Source organism: Scomber japonicus, chromosome 15, assembly GCF_027409825.1.
Source record: "Scomber japonicus isolate fScoJap1 chromosome 15, fScoJap1.pri, whole genome shotgun sequence".
Lineage (NCBI taxonomy): Eukaryota > Metazoa > Chordata > Actinopteri > Scombriformes > Scombridae > Scomber > Scomber japonicus.
Genome location: NC_070592.1, coordinates 21,034,091 through 21,047,017, shown reverse-complemented (window position 1 = coordinate 21,047,017; position 12,927 = coordinate 21,034,091). Strand labels below are relative to the sequence as shown.

At 39.0% G+C, this 12,927-nt stretch overlaps 1 protein-coding gene across 1 annotated transcript in view; it reads right to left on the bottom strand.

Annotated features, from left to right (window-relative positions):
* adgrb2 (adhesion G protein-coupled receptor B2) overlaps positions 1–12,927 on the bottom strand; it is a 146,012-nt gene that overhangs the window by 56,931 nt on the left and 76,154 nt on the right. The gene's annotated exons all lie outside the window — the stretch shown is intronic.

The window sequence follows — 12,927 nt, the reverse complement described above, 5'->3', positions numbered from 1 at the left end:
TTCCGCTGGCATTAGAGGCCAATGTCACTTCACTTGAGTCTTTTTCGTGTTTAGCAATCTAAACACTTTCTTTGTCATCTTTGTTCTTTCTTCTTTCAATTCCATCTCCCTTTTCTTGGAAGAATACCCAAAGAGTTTGGCCTTGGGAAAAAAATTGAAAGGGTTGGATGGGCTAATGGTTAACAAAACCAGTATGGTTCAAATGGTGGATTGGGGTTATTCAGCATTAAACGGTCAATTGCTTTGACACTCAACAAGTTACAGGGAAGAACAGTGCCCAGACTCTCATACAATAGAACCTTGTACACTTAATTGCCTGACATCTTTCTCCTCTTCCCTTTATTCCCGCCCCCCCCCCCCCCTTTCACTTACCTCTAAATACTCTCAATGGAAGGTTGAGCGCAGAGGTCGATCAATAAGATTCTAACTGGACTAATTACCCTGGCAGCTCGCACTACACATTAACCTCATGTTTAACCCTGGATACACTTCTTTTATAGCAACCACAAAGATGTGGCAACATTATAGGGGACATAAGAGCAGTCACAGAGATGTGCTGATGAGGTAAAAAAGGTCAACTTCATGACTGATGGGGAAAAGAATCAGTATTTCCTGGGTTAGCTTTCAATAATGACAGGAAATGAAACAATGCATGGACAAAATTTAAAGTTAAATGCACATTTTGTGTGCGAATATGATCATTTAGGTTTACCAACAAGCTAGACATTTTTAAAAAGTATTATAAATTGTGGTTTAGTAATAGTGCTAATCTGACAAATATCTCCCAGAAATGCAAGACAAGACATTTTGTCCACTAGACACATGGGTTAAATTATAAACTGGTGTGCCTTTAGCCACAATGAAAAGAAATGAAAAGTATTCACAAGCTGTTACAAAGGAATTATGCTCCTGTTTCTGCATAACTGCATTAGTTGCAGGTTTGGGTATCTGGGTGTACAGTAGGTGATCTAGAGAAAATGACTGAAAATGATGTTCATGTAATCACTCCTATAGGCTATTAAAGTAATAATATGCCTTTTTGAATAGATGTGTTTCAGAGGCAGTACATGGCAGTCTACATCTTCTTAGGCCAAAGCACAATCTTTCTGTTGGAGGATCAAAACAACTAAATTTAAATGTGAGGGAAAAAAAAGACATTTTATTAATGCTGCTCATAGACAGGATATAGTGTACCCTTGTTCATTTTGTTCTTCTCGCTATGAAGATCTGTACAGCAGGAAAGATGAAATGTAATCATATTACAGACAGCACGGTGTACATTATTCTTTCGCCACTAATGCTTTAGCAGAGAATTTAATTGCCTCCTCTCAAGCTAATAGCAATGAGTACCCTCAACAGTGGATGGAGGGAAATTTTAATAAAGTGTTGCTTGTGTAAGGACTGCACTGAATTAGGGTTTGCATAAGATTTGCAATCTTCAAATCACTCAGTACACTGGAAATATATGAGCTTCGACTGGTAATACTGTGTATCTGAGCACTGTTTACATCTCAATGGGAGGCTTTAGCAACAGTTTCACTTCATGAGAAACGATAAACTAGCTTATTGCTTCTTGTATTCACGGTATCCACGGTATCCACAGGAACATTTTGGATTTTAACCTAACTTTGGAGAACAGAAAGATAATCTACTGTAACATTTAAAATGAGGGATTCCAGGATAACTGTCTATTAACCTACCGACACATGCTACCTTCATCACTACATCAAACTTTAATGAGAAAACAGAAAAAAACACAATCAGCACATTAAAAGATTATGATGGAAGATCTTTTCTTTCACAAGTATTTGTGGTTTGATTTCCCTATGCTCATTTTACAATTACAGCACCTCTTGTTCTTTGCTACACTCTATGGGCATAACTCCCTCCTCTTTTTCATCGAGCTCTCACTTTTGCATGCTTTGACTGAAGAAAAGAATAATCAGTTGGATTTTGACATTTATGTAATAAAGTGAAAAAAGATAGTTATACTATGAAGTCCATATTCTGAGTTGAATAAAGCAGATAAACAGCTAAACACTACATCAACTACCCGCCAATGACAACATGTTAACCATAGCACTGTACAATACATCAATCAAGACTAAATATACAGCTGCTGTGACAGGGCATCCTCATGCAATCAATGCGACACTTGATGACTAGAATGTATCAACGTCAATTCTCAAAAATATATCTGAACAAGAAGGAATGCAGACACGCACACACACACACACACAACTCACACTCAACTCATAATGTCAGTAATGAGATGTGAGTACAATTCCCCAATGATCATCATCTGCACAGTGACACTTCAAAGAATGAAGATCGGAAAACGTGTCACAGCAATGAAGCCTAGAGACAGCTTGACAGATAGCAACATGGCATGTGAAATTGTGTTTGTGTGTGTGTGTGTCTGTGTGTGCCTTAGAGAAACAGAGAGAGATAGGAGAAAGACGGTGCAAGGGAAAGTACGAAAATGTGTGCACTTTTTTACCTTTGAGGAAAAGAGTGGCTTTGTGTTAGACTGAGATTCCCCTTTTAAAACATGTGCATGTGGGATCCACTGTGCTTACTTTATAAAAAAGCATGCAAGTTTTGAATTCAAACCCCAAGAGATGTCAAGTAAAGTATTTACAAATGGCTTCGTTCACACAAGTAAAACATAGCCATATGGGCTCTAGTACTACACATGCATGGACAGATAGAGGAAAGTGTTATGTATTGATTTATGCATATTGGTTGACGTTTACTGTGCCTGCATATGTGAAAGCATGCACGCTTTTCATTTCCTGACATACACCATATTGTCTGTCTACATGCAACAAAGACACACGCACATCAAGTATTCTACACCAGTCTGGCAGCAAATAGGAAGTTGGGTTAATGAGAAACTGTCTGACAGCTCGCAACAGGGGGTCGCTGAAGATAACACGAGCACACACGCCCACAAATACACACTATTTGTGACCTCTTTATTTTGCTTGCTGAATTTCAGGCTTAATTGACTGCTGACCCTCATCTTGTTTTGATGGATTTAATTGTTGGCTTTCAGCAAAAAGCCAGCTTTGACTTTTCAGTTTTGTTTCACTCACAAAGTTGGAACAAACCCTGATCTTATTATTGAAGATCCACTGCAGCTATATCTACACACGGCTGCTGTGGACCCCGCTGGGCTCATAGAATTATTAAATTATCAGTAAGGTTTCACTTGCGAGGATAGATTAAAAGGACATGGCTTTTTTTTTTACTTTTGTCATAGCATTTGAAAGAGCCTGAAGCTGCTGCCTAAACCCCTTATCAAGAAAAGCTGGTTTATAGGCAACAGATCCCACATGTATACTGCAAAGATATTAACCCGGCATTATCAAAAACAATGCTAAAATGTGTAAATATACATAGAATAATCCATTTTGATAGCATTGTGATGATCTACACATCTGTTGTTTGAGCCTTACTTCAACAAAGAATACATTTTGATTAAATGGATGTTGAGTTGGCTTCATTTTGACAGGTAGTTACCCCTTAGTGCACATAATGATTATACAGTTGACTTTGATCAACCTGAGCCACAATCTGAGCGAGGACATACTCTATACATGCAAGCAATTCTGTAAGGTTGTGCTTTGAGCTAAACTTTGTGCCAATCCATGCAGTAGATGTTGATACATTATATTTGATAAGTGACTTAACCTGCTCACAGTCCTAAATAGAGTTTCTGGGGATCCTAAAAGTCGGCAGGCTTCGTCCTTTAGGGGCAATGAACATCTGTACAAAGGTTTGTGCCAATCCAGCAAATGTTGAGACATTTCATTGGAGGAGTTGCTTGTGGTGCTTAATAAGTCAGGTGGCTTCATCTTGTGGGGACCATAAATTAATTCCATTGCGATCCCTCCAACAGCTGTGGAGATATTTCAGTTCATTCTAAAGTGGTGGACCCACTGACTGACATTGCCATCCATGCTGCCTGTGTGGCAAAAAACTCAATGCCGTACTGAGACAAATTATTTCTCAACTGTGCTAAATCACACACAGTGACCACTGCAATAACATTACAATGTTTTCCAGTTTGTCACCTAATTGCTAGTCGAATTATGTTGCAGCTGTTAAGAAAAAAAATGGGAAAATACTTCCTGAACAACAGCGTAAATTGACCTTTTATGTCTACAGAGAATAAATTGGCACCAACTCTTGACTGAAAGGGCAGTGCTATGAAAGCCAATTGCACCCCGTTAAGAAACAACAACAACAAAAAAAGGTTAAACATGCTTTGAATTCTTAAAAGTGAAGGTCTGGATATAGGGATTTAAGCTGTATGGAGATAAAGCCAGTGTGAAAAGCAACACCTACACCTGTCTAGCACATGTATAGTGAAGTGTTACCAAGGTCCTTCATGCAAAGCAACCTTCAATCCACTGCAAGCATACAGTAGTAAAGTAGAGGACAGAGAATACAGAAAGAAGTATGCATTGAACCTTATGACGCTCATAATTTTTCATTGGATATGAGCAAATTCAGCTGACGTTATTCCTCTATTTGAAGCAGCAAAAAGACTGTATATGGGAAACATTCTAAATCAGTGACTTCGCTGCTAAGCAAAATGTTCTACATTGCAGTAATTTATATAAGAATGAACTGTATCAGCTAATTTTAACAGCTGGCAAACACTGTCAAAACTGATTTATGAGATAACTCGCCTCATAGGTATACTTTAGTCCATTTTCGACTTGATGTTAGCATGAGTAAAGCTGCATGCCCTGTATCCAAGCTCTGCCTCATTGCTTATTTCTGAGCAATAAATGCCATCAAATCTGAACATTATTTGAATTTGTGTTATCAGTGGTCAGAAGTGCAGACAAACAAAGGCTGAGAGGGAAAAAAATAAAAACATGAAATAAAAAAGGCAAACAACCATACATGCAAAGACATCAAGAAAGATCAAGAATACTTTCAAGTCAAAATGCGATAAAACGTTTAGAAGCCAGTAAGAAAAGCTTTATCATTCACTGCATGAAATGATATTGAAGTCACTGAGCAAATTGCCACAGATATGACCCGATGCTTTTATGTGCTTTTTTTGAAGAGAATTTTGAGTAGTCATTCTCTAAAACACAGTAAGAACTGATGACACACACTGCAAACAAATGAGATTGAATGCATCATAGACAGAAGGCCTCGTGGGAGGAGAGGGCCAGTTGTTCAAAGAGGATTTTAAGGATCATGAACAAAAGTGGCTTCAAGTGGATGCAGGTGCACAGATACCAATCTGTTAAAATCGAGCCTAGTACATCAGCAACAATGACAGCCTGTGTGTTCAATCAATATGTGCACATTTATTGTCATATATTTATGATTTTTTTAATATTAATTTCAATATTTTGATACGGCCTATCATCTGCTCCATCTTATACCATGGAGGCCCTATCTACCCTCAGTGGGGTAATGCCCACTACACTAAATCTCTGGTACTAAAGGCCTAATGATACAATAGCAGCTTAGGCAGCCCTAGACCCCCACAACTACTGGAATGTGGAGCCTTTCCATGTGCATCCAAGGACATTTCCCATTCTGTTAGAAATTGTTACATTTTCTATCAAAATGTCTGAAAAACTTTCTGAGTATGCTGACAGGTAGGGATTGGATGAGATAGTTTATCTTAGGTATGCAGCTCATCTTCAATACAGTATGTTCACTTTGCCCAATAAGAATAAGAAGACTGTGGAACATCTTTCCACATCAGATGACATTTTTCTCAGCAGGGGCTCAAAGTTTTTTTTTTTTCCAAAATGTCAATTGATGAGGAAATAAAATCCCTAGGTACCTCATACCCTTTTGAGGCTATTGAAATTACCCTACATTTTCATTTTGTATGCAGAGAGCTTTGAGAACAAGTCAATAGTTAATAGTTAAGCAGAATTTTTTATTCCATTTCCATGTTTTTATACACTGATTTTCTGTATAGCTTTTATTCATAGTAGCGATTTTGACATTTTGAATTGTCATAGTAAGAAAAGCACAGGTATTACTAATTACATCGACAATATACTCTGTTCTTTTCAAGTGAGCCTGTAATTGTTTTGGTGAACCAGCAATTCATCCCTCATTCAGTTTTAACTGAGCTTTTGTTGCTGTGAAAAAGGTTGGCCACTTGTTTAATGCAGCTTAACTGTATATGCACTATTTAACTAAACTGTTTAACCAATGGCTCAAAGCATAAATAAAAATGGAAGAATATGATATATCCCACTATACCCACACAGGTGAGTTGCCTGTTTAGACCTCTAGATTTTGATTGACAACCCAAGGCTCTTCAGTTGTTACACTTGTAAGGGTGGGACTACTTCCAGCCTTTTTTACTTGTTCATGGAGTCTGGTGAGCACATATTATTGCCAACATACGTTTGCACAACTCCAACCTGGGCATACATCTAATTAGCTATGATAAATCAAAACAGCAGTCAGATTATTATTTAGGTTACTAAGAAGTATGTCTACAGTTGGGTGAAAAAATGCACACATTGGACACTCTGCATCTGTTTTGACTGATTATTGATAAGATATTTACCAGGTGCTTGTGTTACTACTGCCAGGTTCTCAATACATTATACAGCTGTGCTTTTTAATCCTGATCCCAGGGCATCCCTGCTCTGCATGTGTTAGATGTTTCCCTCTTACAGCACATCTGATTCAAATGATCAGCTCTTCATCAAGCTCTGCAGAAGTCTGATAATGACATTTGAGTCAAGTGTGCTGGAGCAGAAAAACATCTAAAACATGCAGGGTAGAAGTGAAAAACACTGCTGCACAGTACAGCAGACTCAAGAAGATGCAAAACCGGTATGACGTCAGACCAAAGAACTTAAGGGAATGTATATGGACAAAGCAAACTGAAGTGGGATTTGGTTCAGTATTCCAACATATATCATTTTTTAACTGTTGAGTCTGCTTCAATCTGCTTAAGTCAGTCTATCTTGTAAAACATATATTTCCAAAACATGTTGGATGTGTCTGATTGTGCCATGATGTGACAGGGCGTATGGGTTGTTTTTTTTAATTAATTTTATAAAGATCATGTTTTCTCTGTAGCTATGTTATCATCTCTGTAGTCTCCTATCTCTATAGTAACCCAGTAGTTTAGCTTCCTGATTGAAACCATTGAAATAAATGGAGGAAAAAAGTGAAGGAGAGAGCATCTATTCCAACTGATGGAGTCTATTCCGATAGACATTGCACCCCAGACAGCCCGGGAGCCAAAATGCACATTCACCAGACGCAGTGCATATTGACCTTTACTCTCAATACAGCTAGAAAGCACTGGAGCAAATCTTCACATGACGCATATCATCTGTACCTACTCAACCCTTCATTCTACCTATTATGCAGGACTGACCGGCACACATTTACTCCCACAGCATTCGCCACAGTGTAGGCCCATGTTTGCATTTCCTTGCTGTTTCTGTGTCTGCACATGCATAAATGTATTTGACCCAGATACTAACTCTGTAGGAACTAAGCTTTCCTCTCCTCCAGTGACTGATGTAAAGAGGAGTCTTAAAACCAGTAAAACATGCTATGAGATTATCTAAAGCTTGCTGTGATGTTTATGCGCAAGACTGTACAGCTTATGTTTCCATTTGTTACCTCTGTTATAGTATTTCAAACATGAAATATTTATTGATGTGAATCCCATGTGTCATGATCCAGGGAAATAGTGGATATTAGATAAACATTGCCTCTGTTCCATGCATTCCTATCGCATTTTGATCAATCTGAGGAAGAGTGACATTCACAAGTCCACAGATGTGACAGGAAATATTTGTATAGCAAAGTACATGGGTACTTCACTACACCGTTATTTATCTTGTACATATTCATTGCTTTCTAATTTCACTTACTTTTAAAACGAGTAGTTGAACAGGTCTTTTTGACAGAGGTAAATGTTCTGTCCTTGCTCAAATGTATTTGTCTTCTCTTGGTGTGCCGTTCTTACACAAAACCCTTTTTCTGTCTCCTCTTTGATTCTCGTGTGACTAGGATGCTTTGTCATTGACCTCCACCACTCCAATCTGCTCTCTGGCATGTCCATGAGCTAATTTATAAGCTTCTTTCGCAGGATTATCTTTCTTCCTGGTGTGCAAGCTAGTGAGTGAACAGGAAAGCAGAGATACAGGTTTCATCTACAGCCATAAATGGCCTGTCGTTTTGACTGCCTGCATTCTGTGAAGAAAGTGACTCCTGTGGAAAATTGATTACTAATCCGAAAAATCCTAAAAAAAAAAATGTTTATTAGTTTGTTTGATCGTTTTTTTCTCCATTTTTGCAACTAAATATCTCAGAATATTGAATCTTAAAGAACCTGAAGAGGATTTCTATTAAAACTGCACATTTTCTGAGCATATTATAAAGGATTTAAACAGAACTCTTAAGGCCAAATGGGTTAACTCTGTGGTTGGGTTAACACAGTGCACTCTCAACCTACTTCGAGCAGGACAGAAGTAAAGAGGATAATGTGCAAGTCAACAAGATAAACATATGGCAAATAACTTCACAGCACATCACATATAAGATCTTTTAGAGAGTATTAGCAGTGCAAAATCATGAGGACATCTGGACATAACAGCTAGGGACAGAGATTGTTACTTACCCTGTGGCTCTTAAACTCTACAGGTTCAGCAGTGAAGAGCGAATGTATTCCAGTTTACAGCAGAGAACCAGTTTTCTTGTTCAAAACTCCAAATACATACACGTATAACTTCATCGCCATCAAAGATTACGTTCAAGGAAAACAACATCAGTTCTACAAACTATCCCTGGCCATACAGTAAAATACTGTCACATGATGACCTGCAATCAATAAAAATAATGCATTAAGTAAAAAAAAAACAAAAAAACTTGAAGATAAATAATCCTAAACTGCTTTACAAAATTGCATCGCCCATACTAAAAAGTACAATTTTCCTGAAGTGCAGGAAGCTCAAACTTATCCATGAAGTCCAGTAGCAGAAAGAAATCATAGTTCAGTCCTGGACATGCACTACTTATACCTGATCTCAGCATGTAACAGCTACTTAAAGGCATCAAAAGTACCCTAAAGCCAACTGTCCTCAACAAGAAATCGAGTGCTACACTCAGAGAATCGAAGCTACCATGTTAACGCGCTCTCTAAGGACTGTTGTGATAGCTTGGGAAATGAGCTGAGAGCCTGTCCATGCCTGAAACGCCCTGTGGAGGCAGAGCCCACATAAGCCCTACTGGCTGACTCCCTCTTGCCGTGCTGACTCGCTGTTTGACACAGTCTTGATCCCTTCTGTTCTGTCAGATGGAAAAGTGGAGCAAGCCCTATCAGCCCTCCATCCCCCCCTCCTCCTGGTGGCTATGCTGTTAAGTATGTTAGTGTGTTTCTGCATACGCGTTTATCTTTGTGTGGAGATAAATGCACATGGAAATAATTGGTATGTTGATACAATACCTTTCAATTGAATTTTTTTTCACAATTTTGACAAAATGTACCTTTCAGCACATCTGTTGATCTCGCTTAGTTTCAAAAACAGATTGTTCGCAAAACTCAACTAAACTTCTGAAACTGCTTTGAAACTAGCAACGAAAAAACAGATCACTAATTATGCTAGGCAGTGTATTATCTGTGACGTTGTCATGTGAGGCTATTATATTGCACAGATGTAAACATATGGAGGACTATTTTAAGATCCAACTGCCTGCTGTCTCCTCTAACACTGTCGGCATACAAGTAATTTCATTCTCTTATTGCTCTTATTGCTCTCCATTTTCTATACCTATTAATTCTGCTCAGGGTCAAGGAGTCTAAAGCCTGAAAAAGAATGCATTGGGTAAGAGGTGGAGTTCATGGACAGAGTCTATCAAGCACATTCAAATATCAGAAAATTAGAGTTTCCTGCATATTTTTGATCTCCAACAAGCGGGCTTGAACTACGAACATTGCTGTTTGGTAACCATTAAGAAACTATGACACCCTCTAATAACAGCCTGATGCCAATTATAATGTAAAGGTAACATAAATGAAAATAGATGCTGATAATATACAATATTTTCAGAGGTACAACCACCAAGGTGTATACAGTTTATTAACCATCTCTTCATTCATTCACTTGTTGAATAGACACACATAGTAATATATAACATTTGAAGGGCCATAACACTGCCAATATGAGAATGACAAAAGTGTCATGCACTTGGCAAAAGATCAAAACTTGCTGCTATGCCTTTTTATAACATAAATGTGATTACATTCGGGCCAGATTTGTGTCCAGCTAGTTTTTGGCAGTGTGCAGGATATGTCTTTGACTTTTTACTTCATTTAAGGTTGAGACTTGCCCTTGCCAAACACTGATAGCAGTGCCAGATCTGTGTGAGCCCGAAGCAAGCCTCAATCTACCGTGTCAGATTGAGGATGTTAGAGTGACTTGTGCTGCACACCAGGCCATTATTGCTCTATGGCAGTGATGGGCAGTGGGGGTAGGGTGGGTCTTTATGCACTGATCCCTGATCAAACTGGGGATTAGAAATAGGATTAAGTGACCCTCAACCCTTCACAGGCTTACTTTCATCCATCCATCTAAAGTGTATATTACATATATCTCTAACTACTTGGTCATATTTTTAAGCATGCTTTAAAATGAGATTGCTCAGTTGCCAGCTGCCTATGATACAGAGCTATTTCAGCTTTGACATTTGTATGACAGTATGTTGCTTCTATACTTATTAGAAATGGAATGTGAAATGCATGAGTGAAGCATAAATAAATGTGTGAGTGGTGCAATGTAAATTTTATAGATGCCAGCAAAGAGGCATTTTTTTCTGATTGAAAAAGCAGCAGACATATGATAAATGCCCCACAGTACAGTGTGTGTATGTGTGTCAGTAGGGATTCAGTCAGATATCCCATATTGAAGCATAGGGAGGGTCAAAGCACGGAAATGCCAGAGGCAAGGTCATGAACTCCACAGCTAAGAGAAGCTGAACACTCATCATCATTTCCCGTGGAACAGAGAGAGAGAGATTTTTGAGAAAGCACCCAGTTAGTGATTCAAGTAGACCTAAATAGCAGAGGAGTGCCTTGTTTAGTCTATCTCAGTATCTTGTATATCTCCAAACAGGGTTAAAAAATGGGTACATTTTTACTCTTGATAGCTTCCTATGCTTCCTGTAACCTGGCCCACAGTTTCGAACCCTGTAAAACTTTTATGAGCGCTAAACATAACAGTATCTATTCAAGGTGGCAAGGCAAATGAAAACAGGTTGAGAGTAGGTTGAGGAGACAGGCACATGGGGGAAGACAGGGAGGGATGGCGAGTGCAACGATTTGGGTGGGCAGATGGTGCCGACATATGGGCCTGTTACGGGCAAAATAAATAAATAAACACTCACACATAAATACTGAGATGAACTGTGAATGCCACAAACTGTTGGCTAACTTAGCCAGCTGAGAGAGAGCGCAAATGGGAGAGAGCTACCGCTGAAATCGCCTGCAGATTTCTAAATAGACCACCACTGCCGAAAACCATATGCACAGACAGTTCTGGAGATGTGAGCAATCCCTAATCTTCAAGTCTACATGTGTGCATTATAACTATTTAAGGGAAGAATACATGCACAGTACAGTATCTCTTTTCTATTGGTCTGTTATTTGGATGTGAGTACATTAAATATACTATGTGTTTGCAGGGCATAGAGTGACAATATTATTTTTTCCATCTCTGAGCTTAACTTTTTTTCCCTCCTGCTGTCTGGTTCAGCTGGAGCTGTGTTTGCCCTCCCTACGCATTGCTATCTATACATTCTCCACCTCTTCTCTGCCTTCTGCTCAACCTCAAAGCCTGTGGCTGAGTTAGAGAGACAGCCAGGCTGAGAGAGGTGATTTCCTCCAGCAAACAAACGGCTGCTTTGTACAACATGTTCTCTGCCCATATCAACTGCGCGCTCCCGCCCAGCTCCAGTTGAGATCTACTGCTCTACGCAGGGGAGCAAATGGAATATTCAGTGCATATATGCATGATATGCTGATCCCTGAGCAGTTGTTCTTGCTTGTGCTGATGATGTACATGATGTAGACATGATAAATTCCATATGTGACCATCAGATTTTGCTACAAATTCTGAACTGTTTTTTAAATTGAAGTGCACCAGTTGGCTGGGCTTCACAGCCTCGCACCTTTCCAAACAGCATCTGTGCAGTAAGTTCTGATGACTGCAGGCTGTTTACAGCAAATGGTCAAGTCTGTGCATCAGCTCCAAATGTAAAACACTTATGGACCACACGAATAGTCCCCTCTTGTCAAATTAGGAGAGCAGGAACAGCTGACATGAGCATAGAAAATAGACACAAATCTTCCACTTGCTGATGAGGTGCAGTGATGGTAATTGGAGCAATATTGTTTTGGTCTTATTAACTTGATACGTGATATCAAAGGAATTCAGAATTACATATAGCATTTAATGTGGTAATGTCTAAATATGACATAGGACCTCGATTAGTGTATTTGTGTCTGCATACATATTACTAATCCTTGGCAAACACATTTGGGCATTTTTCACATTGCCCCCCGGTTTGAGTATGTTCGGTTGATAGACATCACTGCCACCTTGCCACTTTATATTCTGTTTGGCTCCCTGCCCTCATAATGTCTGCGAATTTAATTTGATTGCAGCTGTAATCTGGCGGCTAGTTAATTGACTTTGCAGAGCTTTGTTTACCTCCTACCTTGATGGAGAGGGGTAGTTTGATAAGTTACAGTGTCTTATCCTCTCGCTGCAAAACCAGCACTCACATTGTGTGCTTTGGTCACAGGAGAGTACTCCTCTAGAACTGGATAAACTAATATGATCTCAAGGGGAAAGTTGAGCTGACCAGAATTTTTGTGTCATCCATCTTGCTGTCACAGAAGAT